The 19898-nt window shown below is 41.9% G+C and overlaps 1 pseudogene; it reads left to right on the forward strand.

Annotated features, from left to right (window-relative positions):
* The first annotated feature begins 1836 nt into the window (after nucleotides 1–1836).
* LOC136507026 (protein FAR1-RELATED SEQUENCE 5-like) lies at nucleotides 1837–6709 on the forward strand (annotated as a pseudogene).
* Nucleotides 6710–19898: the final 13189 nt, after the last annotated feature.

The following is a 19898-nucleotide window of genomic DNA, read 5'->3' on the forward strand; positions in this document are numbered from 1 at the left end:
ATCTATGACTAAGTTATATATATATATATATATATATATATATATATATATATATATATATATATATATATATATATATATATATATGATTCAATGAGTATGAAGTGGGTTCCAAGGAAGTGATTAGATTGTTTCTTGCCAATCGCCGGTAGGCGCTCATCATCCACCTCCGCCGCACCACCAAGAAGGTGTCGCCGGGCGCCAGCAGCTCCGCCACGTCCGCTGTGCCGCTCCTGGCCGCCAGCGCGCGGTCGTCGTCCTCGCCTCCTCGGCGCCCCACTGCCCCAGCACGCGTCCGCGTCGCACGGTTCCACCTTCCCGATCGACGCCCACGCGGACGCTGCCGTGGCTCTGCCCAGCAACACCAAATTCATCCCACTTCCCTCCATTGTTGAAGTTGATCGAGTTCTCAACTTATGATCTTTCTGTTGTCAGTTCTTTGAACCAGATTTTTTTGTTTCTCACATTTCTTTGACATATTTTTGTTATGTAGATGATTTTTATGAGCTTCTGTGGTGTATGTGCAGTAGAAATTCCTAGATTTTGGGTCAGCATCATGGCTCTTTCATTACGCATGTATTAAACGCTTTGCTAAGCTGAAAATGTTACTGCATAGTCGGCAGGTAGAAATCAGGGCTTCATGGTATTGCAAGGAAAAAACAATAATTCTGCTACTATTTGTTTATTCATGGCATGAAATGGATTAGTCTGGAGTGTATACAATGTATATCATAATTTTCGACTTCTCTTTATTATATCCAAATCTGAATGTCGATTCGAGTTCAGCATGCCCCATGTACACGTTCCATCAATGAGTTACCTTTTTTAGTCTTTTTTCTCCTACTTGGTTTCCTCATTGTCCAATCTATACTAAAATGAAAGTTTGATATTGCTGGTTTGTTGACTTTAGTTAGATGTAAATTGTATTATTTTTATGCATATGTTGAGATGGCCTATATGTTGTACACATGTTTGTGTGTACAACAATATGGTCTTGCTAACTGATTTTCTCCCGTTTGCTTATGCTATCTTGTAGCCACTATGATCCTTGAGGGTGAAGTGAGCATAGCAAAGCGATTGGATTTTAATGTACACTCTGATGTTGAGTCAGTGGCCCCAGATATTCCTGCTCAAGAATGTACCACACCACATAAGTCCTTTAGCATCCCATTATGTGTAAGTTTCATGCAACCATTAGTTAAGACAGGTCTGCTATTGTCATGTGTTGTTTGTGACATATATCGCATACTTTGTAGGGTGGTCCTTGCGCAGCCATCTCCATGGACAACGTAGCCGGCATGACTGGAGGAGGCCAGGAAGGTGCTAGTCCTTGCGCCGTCGACGCAGCCGGCATGACAGGAGAAGGAGGCCAGGAAGGTGGTCCTTGCACCGCCGTCCCCTTGGACGATGGAGCCGGCATGATAGGAGAAGGATGCTAGGAAGAGAATTTGTCGCCATCCCAAGACAATTCATCGCCCATGGTTTCTCCCTCTATCCGTGGAGTCAAGGGAGAGCAAGTAACACATGTATGGTCATCATTTGGTCTTTGATCTTCCTCTTCTATCTTTCATGTAGTTTCATCATGTATAAATGTGTGCATACTGTACTGTACAGAACACTATTGTTGCTATCGACGATAACACTCATGCTAATGGGAACGCTCTCCATCATCTAGTAGCTGAAGAAGTGATAGACGGAGTACCAAATAAGGTAACAGTCTTTTTTCCTCTAACTAAATAGCTAGGGCGAAGACAATTATAAATAACTACATTGTGGCAATATAGCTTTAATTCTGATTCGATTGCACAACAGGTGGTTGATAAAGTTGGAATAATTCCTGAAGTTGGTATGACTTTTGAATCAGAGGTCAAAGCTTATGAGATGTATAATGCCTATGCTGGTAATGTTGGGTTCAGTATAAGAAAGAGCCAGACAAGGCATCGAGGAGATGGTAGTATATGTCAAAAGTATATTGTTTGTAGTTGCTAAGGACATGGAGAAACTCAGACATCAAAGGATAGTACAAGGACAGGTTGTGATGCACGTGTTCAGTTCAGTGTCAGCAGAGAGGGGACTTGGACAGTGCAAAAGGTTGTACTTGATCACAATCATTATCTTGCTAGTCCAAATAAATCGCATAAGCTGAGATCCCAACGACGTGTTGTAGAAGCGGACAGGATGTTGATTAACCAGATACGACAAGCTGGAATGAAGCCAACACAGGTATATGAGTTTATGAAGGAGTTTTATGGAGGATCTGACAAAGTTCCATTCTCAAAGATGGATTGCAAAAATAAAATTGGTCGTGAGCGTAGGAAGTACTTAGAATCAAATGATGCTCAAACAGTTTTAGAATACTTGAAGAATAAGCAGATAGAAGATCCTACATTCTTTTATGCCATTCAAATAGATGAGGACGATGGTCGGATGGCTAATTTCTTTTGGGCAGATGGTCAGTCTATCATGGATTATGCATGCTTTGGTGACGTTGTGTCATTTGACACCACTTTTCAAACTAATAAGCTTGAAATGCCATTTGCACCATTCGTTGGAACCAACCATCATAAGCAAACAATAATTTTTGGTGCTGCTTTGGTATTTAATGAGACCATTGAATCATTTGTTTGGCTGTTTGAAACCTTTCTAACAGCAATGTCAGGAAAGCATCCAAGTACAATTTTCACCGATCAAGACGCAACCATGGCAGGAGCAATTGCCTACGTATTTAGGAATACAAGCCATCGTCTCTGTTTGTGGCATATCTATCTTAACGCCACTAAACATCTCGGGCATGTAATTTAGAAGCACCCTGATAAGTTTCTACCTAATTTTAAGAGATGTGTGTATGAAGATAGATCTGAAGATATGTTCATCCAGAAGTGGCATGAATTGTCGAGTAAGTATGACCTTGAGAAGAACCAATGGATGGCAAACCTATATGATTTGAGAAAAAGGTGGGCTATTGTCTACGGTGATTCATTTACAGCTAATATGGCCTCGACTCAAAGGAGTGAAGGCATGAACAATGTATTCAAGAAAAGATTCCGTAGGAGACTTGGACTTTCAGAGCTTCTTGTAGAATGTGAGAAGGTTTTTGCTAGCCTTCATGAAAATGAGTTAGACGCGGAATTTAACTCGCGTCGAAAAACCCCGATTACTTACAGCCCAAATTTGCCTTTGTTGAAGACTGCAGCTGAATCATATACAAGGAGGATGTATTTAGAGTTTGAAGAAGAATTTAAACTGCATTTCTCATTCTCTTGTAAATTGTTGCAAACAGATGGGTCAGTTTTGACATATATGGTTACGCATATGCATTCTGTTCATGGAGCAACTGTCATCTTCAACGCTGCAGATATGGACATTACGTGTTCCTGCAGAAAGTTTGAGTCCATAGGTATGTACAGACACTTTAAATTACAATACAGTTTGTTATAAATCAAGATTGAAAACAGAATCATTATCATGTAGGTATACTATGCAAGCATGCCTTCAAAGTCTTCAGTGTGAATGATGTTTTCAATTTGCCGTCCAAATATGTACTAAACAGATGGACAAAATATGCGAAAAGAGGATTTTATATTGAGAAACAAGGAGCGGAAAAGAAAAATATGAAAACACATGCTGCACGCATCTCACGAAAGGCGACATCCCTTGCACTGAAGTGCTCAGTGTCAAAACAACTTCTTGTTCTCTTGGAGAAAGCCGTTGATAATTTAGTTTTGGAAGTGGATAACTCTCTAAGCAAGGAGCCAGAAAAAACAGATGAGGTTCCTTTAGTATCGACTAACTGTGACACAAACACATTGAAAGGATCAATATCATTTAGAGTTCCTCGGGTCATAAAAAGTGCAAAGACTAAACGGCTCCAAAGCGCAGTTGAAAAGAACACAAAGAAGAAGAAGAAGAGAAGTGCAAAGAAAAAAGGTGTTTCTCCTACCCATTGCTGTCAGCTCCTTCTGTTTCTGTCATGGCTGCTTTTGTACTGATTTTTTCAATTTCATTATATATATATATATATATATATATTACACCTGGGTGCATTTTCTATATTGAATGCACCTAGGCCAAAACCGACCGACGCGCAGCACCTGGTCCGGCCCGCACGCTCCCGAGCCGGCCTCGCGCGCACCACCTGGTCTGGCCCACCCTCCCACAAACCACCTCCACTTCCACTGCCTCCACGTCCTCTCTTCAGTTGCCGCTGCTCTCTTCCTCGCGAGCAACCGCCGTATTCAGTCGCCGTCGCGCGCGCTGCGCCGCCGTGATTCACGCGCTCCGTCGAGAAAACCGCCCCCACTCCCTCTTCATTTGCCGCTGCTACCCCACCCCGTACTCCCCCCACCCCGTTCCCCCTCCATTTGCCGCTGTGCCGTGGCGTTTTCCACGCTCGTTGCGCTTCTTTTCCGCCTACAGAACCGCATTGCCCCACCCTTTTTCCGCCGCCAGTTGCCGCTGCGCCGTGGTTCTGGTCCGCTCAGATTCGGGGCGGCGCACTCGGATTTGGTCGCCTGCGGAGCAAGCTGCACTACAACAGCGCAATCGCCGGATTTCCTGACCTAGGGGTTCGAGCGTCGCCGTGTTGAGGCGCTCCCATCATTTCGTCCGATCCGCGGCCTTGTGTAAGTCATCTCCCATTCAAAACCCTACTGAAATCTATTTTGTAGCCTCGATTGGATGCGGACTTGTGTAACTATATTTTTTGCGATGACTTGTGTAACTAGCTTATTATCTTACTTGTAACTGGTAGGGTGTTCTAGTTGTATTTGGTTGACATTTCATCTGAAAATCAACTGATTTTGTAACTGTTGCTGCAACTGACTTAATTTTGAAGGTGCATCTCTAGTGTTTTATTGGTTGCAATTGGTTAACAATGCCGGTTCGTTCATTCTTGGGTCTATATGTAGAGGATGCTGTTCAATTTTTGTTTGCTTTTGAGCTATGGCTCAGGGGCTCAATGATACCATTTTTTGGTGGTGTGTGTATATATGCATGAATTGGGACTTTTGTTTGGATTACCTTACAAGTGTTTGGTTTACATGGATCTTACAAGTTCTGCGTTGTTAACCCTGCTTGGTTGTGCCCCCTAGGGGCCAGCAGATAATTCTCAGCCTTAATTGTCTATCCTTAAAGTTATTTCTAAATTTAGCGTTTCATTCAAATGATATGCTAAATTACTAAACCTCAGCCATAGTGTTCTGTCCTGATAGTTAATGCTTATTTAGTGTTTCATTTCAAACTTTATAATACATTGCACAAGTGCTAACTTTGTTTCAATCATACATCCATGTCTGTTGTCCATTACTTGATCCAGATTTGTATACCATTTCATTAGTGAAACTGTCTACTGCTAAATCAGTCAAACAAGTGAATAACTGGCTACATATCCTTTTGTTGCAATTGGCTATTTTATGCTTGTTGCTATTGGAGGATTCGGTCAATTACAATTGTTCCATTTTTTTGTAACTATATTTTTTTGTGATGACTTGTGTATCTAGCTTATTATCTTAGTTGTAACTGGTAGGGTGTTTAGTTGTAATTGGTTGACAATTCATCTGAAACTCAAGTGAATTGTAACTATTGCTGCAACTGACTTAATCTGAAGGTGCATCTCTAGTGCTATATTGGTTGCAATTGGTTGACAATGCAATTTTTGTTATTCTTTTTTTTGTCAACTGGCTTTTGCCATTACTCTAATATGTATTTTGATGTGTATCATCTTTTAGGTTGTTGTATTCTAATATGTATGTTTTTTTTTCAATGGCAGTGGTTATAATGAATACGGAAGGGAATGTATCAGGTGCTCAGGGCAGTGACCCCCCCCGGCATTCCCCCCGTTTTGCTGTGCAGGAGCAGAAAAAGCTGAAAGTATACAAGTCGAAGAACGACAGGAAGAAGAGATTAAGGCTCCCCAGTTCCCCCCGACCTGACGTTGATAGTGAAGTACATGAAGGATAGGAAAGTGAGCAACGTGCCCAAGATCCAGATTTTGATCCTAGCGCTGATGGTGATGCAGGGAGTGAACAACAGGGAGAGCATGATGCCGAGGTTGTCGGCGATGGTGACATTGGCACTGATGGTGATGCAGTGAATGTAGTCAATAAGAAGAGGCCCCGCAAGCAGCCTCCCTACAATGCGGTGCTCTCCTTCAAAATTTCAAGAACTTCTTAAAGCTCTCCTTGGTGACCTCAAAGATAAAGTAAAGGCAAGGGGTTTTGGTGGACTGTTGGGATTCGAACCAAGCTTTCTGGATAGGAAATTGCTCACCTGGCTTATGTTGAGTCTCAACCCAGAAACGATGAAATTAGAGCTTGGTGGTGGTAAAGAGATTGCAATTACTGAGCACACTGTTTGGTGTGTGTTCCAGTTACCAAAAGTTGGTGGTGATCCACCTGCTATGTCTGATGCTGAAGCTCGTTTTAGGTGGAACGAGTTGGGACAACAAATCTGTTCCAGTACATACAAAAGGCTGGGTACTAGGATTTCGGATATTGTGGATGGACTGAATAGCAAGACACTTACGGGGGATTTGGGTCTCAGGGCATTCTTTATGGCTGCATTCGAGTCTCTACTTTTCTCTAACACCGATGGTTGCATCAGGCTTGAGGATGTGATGCATATAGGATTGGTGGAAGGAAGATACTTCGGGATGCTGAGCAATGATGAACTTTTCACGACATGTTGTGTTTTTTGTTTCGTGTGTCATTGATGTTTATCAGCATCACGGACATTGTGTGTGTTTGTCAGTACGATGATATCTGCGTATGTTTACACTGTATGAAAACTATGTGTCATAACTTTTGTAACTCCTCGAGCACTCGTGTTGTAACTGGTTTAAAGACTTATTGTAAATTGCAACTCCTCCCTGGTGACATCTAAACGATGCAGCAAATTTGTTATTAATAACAAGGTTTGCATATGTGTCATAACTTGCAATGCTTTTTGTGCATATGTTGTACATAATCGTTATATTTCTTCTTATTTATTTAAGCTGTACTATACCGTGTCCCATCATTTTGCTTACGAATGCATACAACTCGATCAATTAACCAGAAAACTCAGTGGAGGCTGGAATTGGTTCTCATACTAAGATAATTAACCAGGTTGCAATTAACCATGTTGCAATTCGTAACAAAACCAGGTTGCAACTGTGTCACATATCATGTTGCAAATGGTAATTAACTACATTTGCAACTGCGTCACACCCATGTTGCAAACGGTGTACAATAGGTGTAGAGAGCAACTATTTTTTGCCAGCATTCTCATTATTTGATGTTTGTCCAGAAACAGCAACTAGCAAGTATTCAAAAACAAAACAAGCATGTGATTCAAAGATGTAATCATATAGTTTTTAATTTATACACATGTAACCTATAATTTGTAGAGGTTATAATCTACACATGCCACACTATGTGTTTTTACAGCAAAAACACACAAAGGACTTTTTTGTTTTTTTTTTGGTCCAGCACTTTTTACTTGTTGCAGTTCACACGCGGAGCTCTCCCCCCATGGCCTCTGGTTGCTGAACCTCTTCCTCTTCTAGGGCCTCTGTGTGCAGAGCTGCTTGGTTGTGTTTTAGCAACTTCAACAACATCTACATCACTTTCTTCATGCAGATCCCTCACTATCTTTGGCCATCCTCTTTTCCTTGGAGGCCCAGCATATGCTTTAGCACTCTTTTCTTGGAGACGCATTTCTGCTGCCTTACTTCGATCCAGGTTTATCGGACATGTCGTGACGTAATGTGAACCCCAGACCCCACACCCGCTGCATTCCTTGTTACCATAGTTTTCTTTGTCATATGTGCTGAACGGGTTACCATCACGTGGAGGCTCAACTTCATTTTTCCTTTTCTTCCCTCTGCCTTTTGTGTGTGCTACAGGGGGCTCAATCAGCAACAATCCATCACGCAGCAGCGCTGATGATGGCTGCGATCCAGCGCTTCCATTATCAGGTTGTGTTGTTGTCACCACTGGTCTAGTTGTCGACGGCCCACTGCCAGGCGACCCATTAGCTGTGGTGTCTTCAGTAGCAGGGTGTGCTGTTGTTGTCACCGATTCAGTTGCTGACGGCCCACTGCCTGGCGACCCATTCTCCATGCTTCTTGGAAACATTTCAATTCTTGGGATGATCTTGTCCAGCTGCCTATTTGTCTCTTGACAAGCATGATCTGACCTACTTCCTGCCCTTCCGAGCTTCATCAACTTAGGTAGCAAGCTGGACATCCAGGTCTGTTCCTGGCTTGCTGCTGGACCAATTCGCACGCCGTCATGCCTATCCCACGAAACTTCTTGCCTCGCACTACGAGTGTACCTTTTTCGGATGTACTTCTCTGGGATTTTCCTGACCTGCAGGTGGGTGAAGGCTCTTATAATATGCATGCAGAATAGCCCTGCATTTTTTTTAAAAACAACAGATGCATATGTCAAAAGTTGCAATCATTTGTGTGATACATGTTGCAACTGTGTGCCCACGAAGTTGCAATTGGAGCTTTTAACAAATATTTTTTCAGATCCGCGCATACCTGTGTGTTCCCATTGTTTGCATTCGCATCTATATTCACCATTGTCCTTATCAGCAACCACCCTGAATTCATGTTGTGCCCAGCAGAAGCTCCCTCCCCCTTGTACATGCTTCACCAACCACCCATTACTCATTTGTGGGTCTGGATCAGGGCGAATGACAAATTTGATGAGTAGCTATGCTCTAGTGTACACTCTGCATAGCTGCTCATCAAATTTTGCTTTGCAAGCCCGCACCACCTCAGCCTACATTTAGCAATCTTTATTTTTTTAGTATGTTTGTCTATTTTTTGCAATTAGAATATGGACTGTGTTGTAACTGGGGGAACAGTAATCATTGCAAATGCCATGTATTTTTTTGGGTTTTTCTTTTTACTTGTGCATAATGTGTCTCTCCTGCGTCCATGTGGTCAGCGTGATGGAGTGAGTCTAGCATCCTTCTAGCGAACATGTGTAGGCTAGTGCTCTCACTAACATAGCCATCTTTGAGCACCCTGTTCTGGCTCTCCGATCGTTGCGTCGATGTCATCCTACCACAATACATCCCCTTGAAATAAGCAGCTATCCACCTCTCCCTCTTATCCCACAGGGCTCTAATGGCAGGATTATCAGCAATGCCACACTCATCAACTAGCTTCTCCCATTCAACCTCAAATTGCGTCGGGCCCAACGGATAGTTTATCAACGATTCAAGCCTTTCCTTCAAGTTTTTATCCTTGTGCTCGGTGTACAGCTGGTCCAACTCAAACTCCCAAGGCCTTATTATGTGCCAGCGACGGTTTCTGTGTTGAGACTTGAGAAACACCAACTCAATCGCAACTTTCATTACTGGATCTTCATCTGATAAAAGACAGAAAACAGGGGGGGAACAGGATCAGCAACACACACAGCGGCATTTTGCTGTAGCAACTATACAATTTTTTAAAGGTTGCAATCAGTGTTTTTTTAGAAAAGAAGATAAGGCTCACCCGTCAGGATAACATGAGGTTCCTATCCACCCATGCAACTCTTGAACGTCTCAAACAACCATTTGAATGATCCAATCGATTCATCACCAATCAGAGCTTGTCCGAAGGTCACGTTCTTGAGGTTATTGTTGGCTCCAACAAACATCGCCACCGGCATCTTCTTGCTGTTGGTTTTATGTGTCGTATCAAAGGTGATGGCGTCTCCAAAATCTCTGTATTCAGCTCTCTGGCTTGCATGACTCCAGAATATGTTCCTGATCACTCCAGTCTTTGGATCTGCATCCACATCCCAGTAGAAATATTCGTTGTTCTCCTTGCATTCTCTGAAGAACTGCAGAAGCTTGTTAAGATCATCTTCTCTTTCCTCCCTAGCCTTTGCTGCCTTCCTGTGATCATTTAAAAAATATAGGGCAGTTTTTGTTAGAAAAAGTTCAGTCACATGTTTTTTTGCAATTCAGATATGTGACATCTTTTTGCAATTCAGATATGTGACATGTTGCAATTCAGTGAAAAAAAATTCAGCACGTACATATTTTTTATGTCCTTCTCTGTAAAACCCCACATATGGCGACCATCATACAGATCCGCCATCACATTCAATGCTGCCTGATGTGGAACTCCGTTCCTTGTCATTATGTTAAATAAGTCACTCATGCCTTCTGCCATGTTCTTGTGCGCGTGCATGTATCTTGTCATCCAAGGAGATGGCTCAAGTTTGTGGTTGTGGGCTTCATGTACATGGTCAAAGAACCAGAAATTATGTTTCCCATCCTTCTTAACTTTCACATAATTTGTTTGCTTAAAAAAAGGACATCACTCTTCCAAGACTACGGCATGAATGCGTGATAGCACTACTAGTGGGACCCAATAACTCCGATGCAGTTTGTTCTTGTCTTCATGCTTGGACACTCACAGCATAACTGGATGGCATATGAGTAGTATTTTGAGTAGTATTTTTATATAGAGTTGGCATTGAGGCAAGTACTTGCCTTGCTCCTCAAATTTCTGGTGTCGGTGCCACCTATTGCAGTGTGTGGACACCTATTGCAGCGTGTGGAGTGGTTCCCAAATCTTTTTGTTCTTTTCATTTTAAGCTTCACTTAATCAAAAAAATTAAGGGCCTGTCGGTACAGCTCACAGCTGTTGTGAGCTGTTTTCTTGCCAAACACCCTTTGCTAAAATAGCTTCATGGGTGAAACTGTTTTTCTTTCTCTCTCATAAGGAAATGAAGTGGGATGAAGCTGAAAAACGTAGCTTATTCCAGCTCTCTCCCTCATTTCTCTCTGCCATCCATAATGAAGTTGTTGGTGAAGCTGTTTTGCCAAACAATTTTTTCCAAAACAACTCAGCTTCACCTAAAAAGTTGTTCATGAAGCTGTTTCTAAAAAAATAGCTTTACTAGCAAAAGTTTTAAATCTCCAACTAAGCCTCTTAGCTGTTGACCTCCAATGCAGCTAAGCCCAGCTATAGCCGGAGATAGCTTCAGCTAAGCCGTTTAGCTATTTTTCTTAAACAAAAGGAAAAATAGAGAAGAAGCAATATATCGAATGACAAATCTCGTATAGCTGTAGCAAAGCAATGGGCTGCATGGATAGGCAAAACAATGGGCTAACGAGATGAGTCAGAGATATGAGAAGATGCCAGGGTTACGTTATTTTCCTGGGCTGGATGGAAGGGAAAAGCAATGGGCCGGCAGTGGCACACATTTTAGTGGGCCGCTTGGTCAATTTCCTGGCCTGACATAGTTTAGCGGTAGCTAAGTTTGTCCCAATTAGCCGCAATCTCCAGCTATCTTGGGCTATTAGCGTTTTACTTTTCTTAGCGCTAAAAGTGACATATCTTAGCTGTGACTTTGTCCAGCAGCTATCGCTGGCTATTTTAAACTTTATTTACTAGTAAAGCTGAGCTGTGTCAAACGAGACCTAAGCTTCATTTTAGGCTAACACTAACACCGTGGAGGGCCTAAGAACGGTATATGAAGTATCTCTTTTAAATAGTACATGGCCGAGGCAACTCCTTTCAACACGCCCGGGCTTGGAAGCCAAAGGTCATCTTTTGCAGATCATAGACAACCCTGAAAGATCTCAGAGCTTTGTTCCCTAGAATCTGAACATCCGGCACGCCAGCACACTATGTAAAAAAAACGATTTTTAGCAACGGTTCGATTTTTTTGTAGGGGCGGCTGGTGATGGAGCCGCCCTTACAGTGGCGTGCTCGGGTGCCCAGACACCAGCCGCCCCTACAAATGGAACAGCAGGGGTGGCTGGTGTTACGAGCCGCCCCTACAAATGGGGTCTCATTTGTAGGGGCGGCTCAATCACCAGCCGCCTCTAGAAATGCTATTTGTAGAGGCGGCTGGTGATTGAGCCGCCCCTACAAATGGCCCCGTATTTATAGCCCTGATTTGTAGGGGCGGCTCAATCACCAGCCGCCCCTACAAATGCCCCCCATATAAAACAGATGCAACACCTTCTTCCTCCTCGGGTCACTCACTCCAACCTGTGAAAAAAAGGTGGGGAGGCCTTGGGCACCTCCCAAAAATTGCTCTACTAAGGGGGGAAGGTTTTGGTCTCAAATCCTTTAGTGGAGAGGTTGTAGAAGGTAAGAAAATGATATTCCATACTTTTTTGAAGTTTTAATGGTTGGTTAGTGAGTAATTAGAGTTTTATTTTTCTCTCTCTTCTATGGTGCTTGAGCTATTTATGAAGCAAATTAGACCCAACTTTTGAATGTACTAGGGTAAATTAGGGAGGGGAACAAGATCATACCCTTATTTGGTCCATGTTTCTTGATTTTATTGAACAATTAGTTAGTTTTATGGATGTTTCATGTGCATGTGGATCTAGATCTCGGGTTTGGTTTTTTTATTAATTTCATTTTTGTAAATTTATGTTTGATGAAATTGGACTAGGGTTTGTATGAAAGATATTGGGTAAAGTATAAATCTTGCTAATTGTTGTCTTTTAAATTATTTATTGTAATCAATAAATATGTATTTTAATTATTTATGGATAAATGGGCCGTTAATTAATTTTCTTTTACCATGGTGTGTTTGTATGCTTCATGTAATTATATTAGATTTATATTCATATATATCTGAAGTATATACAATTATTCTCAAGTAATTATTAATTTGTTTCATTTTTATATATATCTGAATAAGTACTCCTTTAATGTTTGTTTTGTTGTTGTTGTAAAAGATGGAGTATAGGAACTCTTGGATGTATGGTTCGTTAAGGTTCAAGGCAGGTTTCCATGAAGAGGTGAATAAATTTATTGAAGCCACAAAGAAGCATGCAACGACATTGAAAGAGAATAAGGATACAATTATTTGCCCATGTAAACATTGCAAGAACCGTATGGCATGGACAGATGTGACTATCATCAGATCACATTTGATTATGCGAGGATTTGTTGAGGACTACACAGTGTGGATTCATCATGGTGAAACGGTTATTGTTAACGACGAGGATGAGGAGGAATACGACGACAAAACCATAGAATCCCTGTCCCAATATTTAGCAAAGCTTGATGCACGAATGAATTTCGAGTTTGGCAATGAACAAGGTGGTGATGCTGGTGGTTGGGATGGTAACGACAAAGGTGGTGCCAATAATGATGGTGGAGCACGTGTCGGGGATGAAGATGATTTGGAGGACATGATTCGAGCCTTTGGACCAGAGATTTTACTAAATAGCTCGAAAGGTCTAGAAATTTTGGAAAGGGTGACAAAAGCATCGAAGGAGACTGTGTATGGTGTTGAAAAGGGTTGTCCGATACATTGGACATTGCTACGTTTTGTGCTTGAGCTGCTCATCCTGAAGGCTAAGTATGGCTGGTCAGACTGTAGTTTCAATGATCTATTGCATCTCCTGTCATGGGTGCTGCCACAACCAAACTCAGTTCCCACCAACACATACCAAGCGAAGAAGGTCATAAGTCCATTGACAATGGGGGTTGAAAAAATCCATGCATGCCCCAACCACTGTATACTTTTTCGTGGCGAAACATTTAAGTCACTGGATAAATGTCCCCGGTGTGGGGCCAGCTGGTACAAGAACAATAACCTTTACGGTGGGGACGAAGCCTCCACAGGGAAAAAAAGGAATAAGAAGGGTACCAAAATGGTGGTACAAGAATCTCAGCCCCTAGAGGACACTCCATTAGGCAACGATGCAAAGCAGAGAAGAATTCCTGCCCTGGTAATGTGGTACCTACCAGTGACCGACCGCTTGAGATGTATCTTCATAAACCCTAAAGAAGCCGCACTCATGACATGGTGGGATGATGAGCGCAAGGTGGATGATGATAAGATTGCACACTCGGCTGATTGTAGTCAGTGGCAAAGGTTTGATGAGAAGCACAAAGAATTCAGCGATGACCCAAGGAATGTATGGTTTGGCTTGAGCACCGATGGAATGAATCCCTTCAATATGAGGATGAGCGACCATAGCACATGGCCAGTGATCTTGACCATGTACAACATCCCAACATGGCTGTATCAAAAGAGAAAGTACCTTCTCCTCACTATTCTTATTTCTGGCCCTAAACAACCAGACATTGATATAGACGTGTTCCTCGAGCCCTTGATGCAAGAAATGGAGAGGCTATGGAGGCATGGGGAGCAGATGTACGATGCGTTCCGAAAGGAGGACTTCATATGTAGAGCAATAATATTTGTTACTACCAATGATTACCCCGCGCTGTTTGCTTTGTCTGGACAGATCAAAGGGAAGACGGGATGCTTAGTTTGCTTGGATGGTACTACATGGGTGTACCTAGACTCATCCAAGAAGATAGTTTACCTAAGGAACCGACGCTTCTTAAAGATAAGTCACAAGTACCGCAGCAAATTGTTCTTTAGATTTTATGACAACGCTCTGGAGATTGAACCCCCTCTGGAGAGACATCATAACGGAGAACATGTGTACAGAATGGTGAAAAACATATGCGTCGTCTATGGAAAGAAGAATCTGGATGGGATGAACAGAGATAGAAGCACACCTCCCATCGAAGGCGGTACAATCGATCTTTTTTCAGTATCTGCCTTATTGGCCAGACTTAGAGGTCCCCCATGCCATTGATGCTATGCACGTGTAGAAGAATGTCTTTGAGAGTCTCATTGCTACCTTGATGGACACAGGCAAGTCAAAGGATGGTCTGAAAGCACGGAAAGATATGGTGCAGCTAAACGTGATGCCACAGCTTCACCCGGTACCTGAGGCTAATGGAAAATACACTCTGCCCGCTGCGTGCTTCAACCTAACACCAGACGAGAAGAGAGCTATATGCACTTTCCTGAGAGGGATCAAAGTCCCGACTGGGTTTTCAACAAATGTAAAGAAGCCAGTGTCGATGAAGGACTTGTCAATAACGCACTGCAAGGCTCACGATTGCCATGTGATGCTGACAATATTTCTACCTATTGCAATCAGGGCTATAAAGCCAGAGTTCTTGAAAATGGCCATCACCCGCATGTGCTACTTCTTTTCAAAGATCTCACAGAAGACGATTGACAAGCAAGAGCTGAGTGATCTACATGAATTTGTGGTGGAGACACAAAACCAACTAGAGATGTGTTTACCTCCTGCTTTTTTTGATATAATGCCACATCTCATGATTCACATGGTTTATCAAATATAGGCGCTTGGCCCTTGCTACTTGCATGAAATGTGGTCCTATGAGCGGTTCATGTCGGTTCTAAGTCGATACATGCATAATCGAGCATACCCAGAGGGCTCCATGATAGAGGGTTACAATACTGAAGAAGTCATCGAGTGCTGTCAAGAGTACCTAAAAGTACAGAAAGGGATTGGTAAACCCGATTCTTGTCACAAGGGTAGGCTGGCTAGAAAGGGCACCAGTGGTAGAAAAGTGTTCATCGACCATGATTACAAAGAGGTGAGTCGGACGTATTACAGTGTCTTGCAGAGTACACAACTGATGCAACCGTATATTGATGAACACTTGGCTATCATTATGGCAGAGAGAAATGACCTTTTGGATGATTGGGTCATGAAACAACACAAGCAACGACTAACTACATGGTTGAAGGACCAAAACATACCGCCTGGAGAAACCATAGACTCTATTACCATCAGTAGGTTGGCGGAGGGGCCATCGAGACAAGTGACATCTTGGAATGCTTATGACATCAATGGGTATACGTACTATACCCACGCAAAGGATAGTAAATATGTAAACCAAAACAACGGCGTTCGAATAGAGGCTCTCGATGGATTAGGGCGAAAGATCCAATACTTTGGCATCATTGAAGAGATATGGGAACTTGACTATGGAAGGGATATAACGGTGGCCCTGTTTCGATGCCGCTGGATCAAACAACACAAACTGAACAAGATCGGATTGAGAGTCCTGTACCTCAAGAATCTAGGCTACTAAGATGACCCTTGGGTGCTCGCTTCATGTGTCGCACAAGTTTTCTATATGTCTGACCCACAAAGTAACCTCCCCCGAAGAAGAAGACAAAGCACGTGGTTGCCTCCAGGAAACAGCACATTATTGGAGTTGATGGCGTGGACGATGTTGAAGCTTACAATAACTATGATGAGATGCCGCTATTCACAGACTTTCCTAAGAAGATCAGTGTTGTGGAAAAGAACCTCCCCAAAGACATATTACCATGGGAACGAAAATGTGTCAAGGGGAAAGTCATTACACTAGGCTAGCTAGTTGTTGAACGTGGAGTGTTTGTGTAAGTGTGTGTTTGTAAGACTTTATTTACGTATGCGTGTGAGACTATATATTTATGTACGTGTGTAAGACTACATATTTTTGTATGTGTGTGAGACTACATTTATGCATATGTGTGAGACTACCCTTTGCAACATCCAGATGACTCTATTTGAACATCCACTCTATTACTACTAAAACTTTATGAAATCACTTAATACTTTATGAAATGAAGAAATGACCAAAATAAAAGTAGGAGATCTTGATGAGTTATACAACTCTTATATTCATCACCTTTACAGCTGAAATCATTTAGTGTTTGAAAATTAGGTTTTAAGCTGTCATTTTCTGAAATTTAAAATGTGAATTGTTCAAAATTAGTGACAAAGATAGATGACTAGATTAAAATGATAGAGCATGATTTTAGAAAATTTTAGGGAAAAAAACCATCACATTTGGAGTTAGTATGAAGGAGAAAAACTAGTTACAAGTTTCAGCCATAGATTAAAAAGAGAAATCACACTTGTTCATCATTGATCATCATGAACAACTACGATTTTTCTTTTTAATCTCTAGGTAAAATTTGTAACCAGTTTTTCACCCTCATACTAACTCCAAATGTGATGATTTTTTTCCCTAAAATTTTCTAAAATCTTGCCCTATCAAGTTAGTGTGTTGATTTGGTCATTCTTTTCATTTGACAAAGTTTGAGCACTTCAAATTTTCAAATTTAAAAAAATGACAAGTTCGAACGAGATTTTCAACCATTAAATGATTTCAGCTGAAAAAGTGATGAATACCAAAGTTGTATAACTCATCAAGATCTACAACTTTTATTTTGATCATTTCTTCATCTGACAAAGTGATAGTAAACATTGTTCACAAATCAACACGTTTCTCATATAGTTCATGAAACTATGAGTCATATATGAATTTATGAACAATGTTTACTAATACTTTGTCACATGAAGAAGTAACCAAAATAAAAGTTGTAGATAGTGAGGAGTTCAACAACTTTTATGTTTACGACTTTTATTGTTGAAATCATTCAAGGTTTCAAAATCTTGTTCGAAATTGCCATTTAGTGAAATTCAAAATTTCAACTGTTCAAATTTGGTGAAATGAAAATATGATCAAAATAAAAGTTGTACATATTGATGAGTTCTACAACTTTGGTATTCATAAGTTTTTCATCTAAAATCATTTACTCTTTCAAAATATTGTTTCAAGTTCAAATTGTTTGAATTTCAAAATTTAAATCGTTCAAATAAAGTCACATGACAAGATGACCAAAATAAAAGTTGTACATGTTGATGAGTTATACAACTTTTATGTTTACAACATTTTCATTTTATTTAATTTAATGTCATAAAATTATAGTCGAAGTTTTAAAATTCAAATTTTTAATTTTTGTTTTTTTGTTTTCTATATTGTTTTGACTAAAATTGTTTATATATATATATATTTATTCATATATATAATAATACAAAATATTATATTTGTGCATATACACAAATTTTTTTATATTACTTTGTGTTTTTATGATATAAAAATATAGAATTTATAATTTAAAAAATAGAAACTATTTGTAGGTGCGGCTGGATCAGGAACCGCCCCTACAAATGTATTTGTAGGGGCGGCTGGATCAGGAACCGCCCCTAGAAATGTATTTGTAGGGGCGGCTGTATCAGGAACTGTCCCTACAAATCATCCCAACTATATATACAAGGCCGCACACGGGAGTTGCCTGTTGGGCGCTCTCTTCTTCTCCGACGCCGTCAGGCTGCCTCCCGGACCTGTCCTGATGCCTGCCCCACGCGCCCCCTCCCCGCACCTGCTCCCTCACCATCCTCCGCCGTGCGCCGGGTCGCCCCTCGCCGTAGTCGTTCCCTCGCGGCGCAACCGCGCCCACGTCGCCGACCGTCCGGCCCTCTCCCAGCGGCCCCCCTACAGATCCGGCCTTCGCTGAACTTGGAGAAACCGCGGCACCTTCACGGCCACCCCTCCCAGACCTGTCCCGACACCTGCCCAACGCGCCCCCTCCCCGCACCCGCTCCCTCACCATCCTCCGCCGTGTGCCGGGTCGCCCCTCGCCGCAGTCGTTCCCTCGCGGCGCAACCGCGCCCACGTTCCCCACGTCGCCGACCATCCGTCGCCCCTTGCCGCCGTCCGGCCCTCTCCCGACGGCCCCCCTATAGATCCGGCCTTCGCTGAACTCAGAGAAGCCGCAGCACCTTCACGGCCGCCCAAAACGCCCCGAATCCGAGCAGCTCCGCATCCTCTTCGGTGGTTCACAGTCCTAGCGGCCGAATCCGGTTTGCCAAGGTTCGTTTCTTCCCTTTTCTACCGTACCTACTATTCCCTTGATGCAAAAGTGAGTTGCATAACAGGTACTACATCATGAAAGGCTTGCATTTGCCTGCATGTAGTTGTTCTACCACATTTTTAGTCAGTCCATTGCGTTTACCTTTGTTCACAGTTATTGCTTTTGTTGACAATCACTTTTTGTTTACCTTAGCTTAGAGTTTACTCTTGTATTTCCTTAAAATCCGAATCACCATTATGCTGCAGATGCTTCAGAAGAATCACAGTTAGCTTTTCCATGCCAGCACCTTGCCAATAATTTCAGTTGGGGAATTATCTTTAGTTTTCCATTACTGCAAGTTTTACAATCTAACTCTCCCAACTATTATGCTTCTATTGTCTAGCGAAAGTCTTAATTTAATTGTGAAATCTTTGGAGTACTGTATCCTTGAAATTGAACTATATAAGGCCGCCGGTGACTCGGCCACTGCCCTCCGGTGTCCCGACTATATCAATTGTATTAGCACCTGTGTCAGTTCTCAGTTCTTTGGAGTACGGTATCCTTGAATGTCTTAATTTTTGTATGTTTGGTTAGTTTCAAGCCGTTATTCAATTGTATTAGCACCTGTGTCAGTTCTCAGTTCTTACTTCTTAGACCATCACGTTAATCAATTCGGCTTCAGACATGGTGAATTATTCAGTGCTCCATCACACAAAGCACACATTTATATATAGTGTTTTATGCATAGTTTTTTTTATTGATCCTCCCGACTATATCATAAGGATCTGATCTCATATTCCCCATAAGTTTTGGATGTGGTGACACGTATACAAACTAATATCCATCACTGGGCCAACCTGCTGTTAGGGTTCTAGCTAGGGTCAGCGTGCTGTCTCCCAAGTGCTGTCCGCCACTTCCCCAATACCGTTTTAGCACTTGTTTTCCTATTTGGTTCTATTTTCTCCACTAAAACTTATCAGAGAACTGTACACATTTATAATTAGCTAAACTCATTCTAGCATAGATGACTTGTTGAAATGAGATGACATCTAATCTGGTAACTCAGCTTAAGGTGCTATGGCAAAGGGTTATGGCAAGCATGATCAAACTTGAGCTGTCTGTTTAGTCTTTTGGGAAAATGCCTCTCGATATGGCAGCCAACCACACATTTTACTCCCTAAAGCATGGATCATATGCTGCATTATTGGCCAATACACGCTCAGTTTGATTGCTCTTTTAGGTTCATTTCCTCACTCTTTCTTAGACATTAGATGAAATAGATAGCCTGTCCTACTGTTGTAATTAATGTGCTGCTATTCTATTCTCTCAAGTCCTACTGTTGAGGGTGGCAGTTATAGCCTATTTTTTATGCTCTTTGTTTTTGCTGATTTGGATGCGCTTCTTTTTGGG

This window comes from Miscanthus floridulus, chromosome 15 (genome assembly GCF_019320115.1).
Source record: "Miscanthus floridulus cultivar M001 chromosome 15, ASM1932011v1, whole genome shotgun sequence".
In the NCBI taxonomy this organism is placed as follows: domain Eukaryota; kingdom Viridiplantae; phylum Streptophyta; class Magnoliopsida; order Poales; family Poaceae; genus Miscanthus; species Miscanthus floridulus.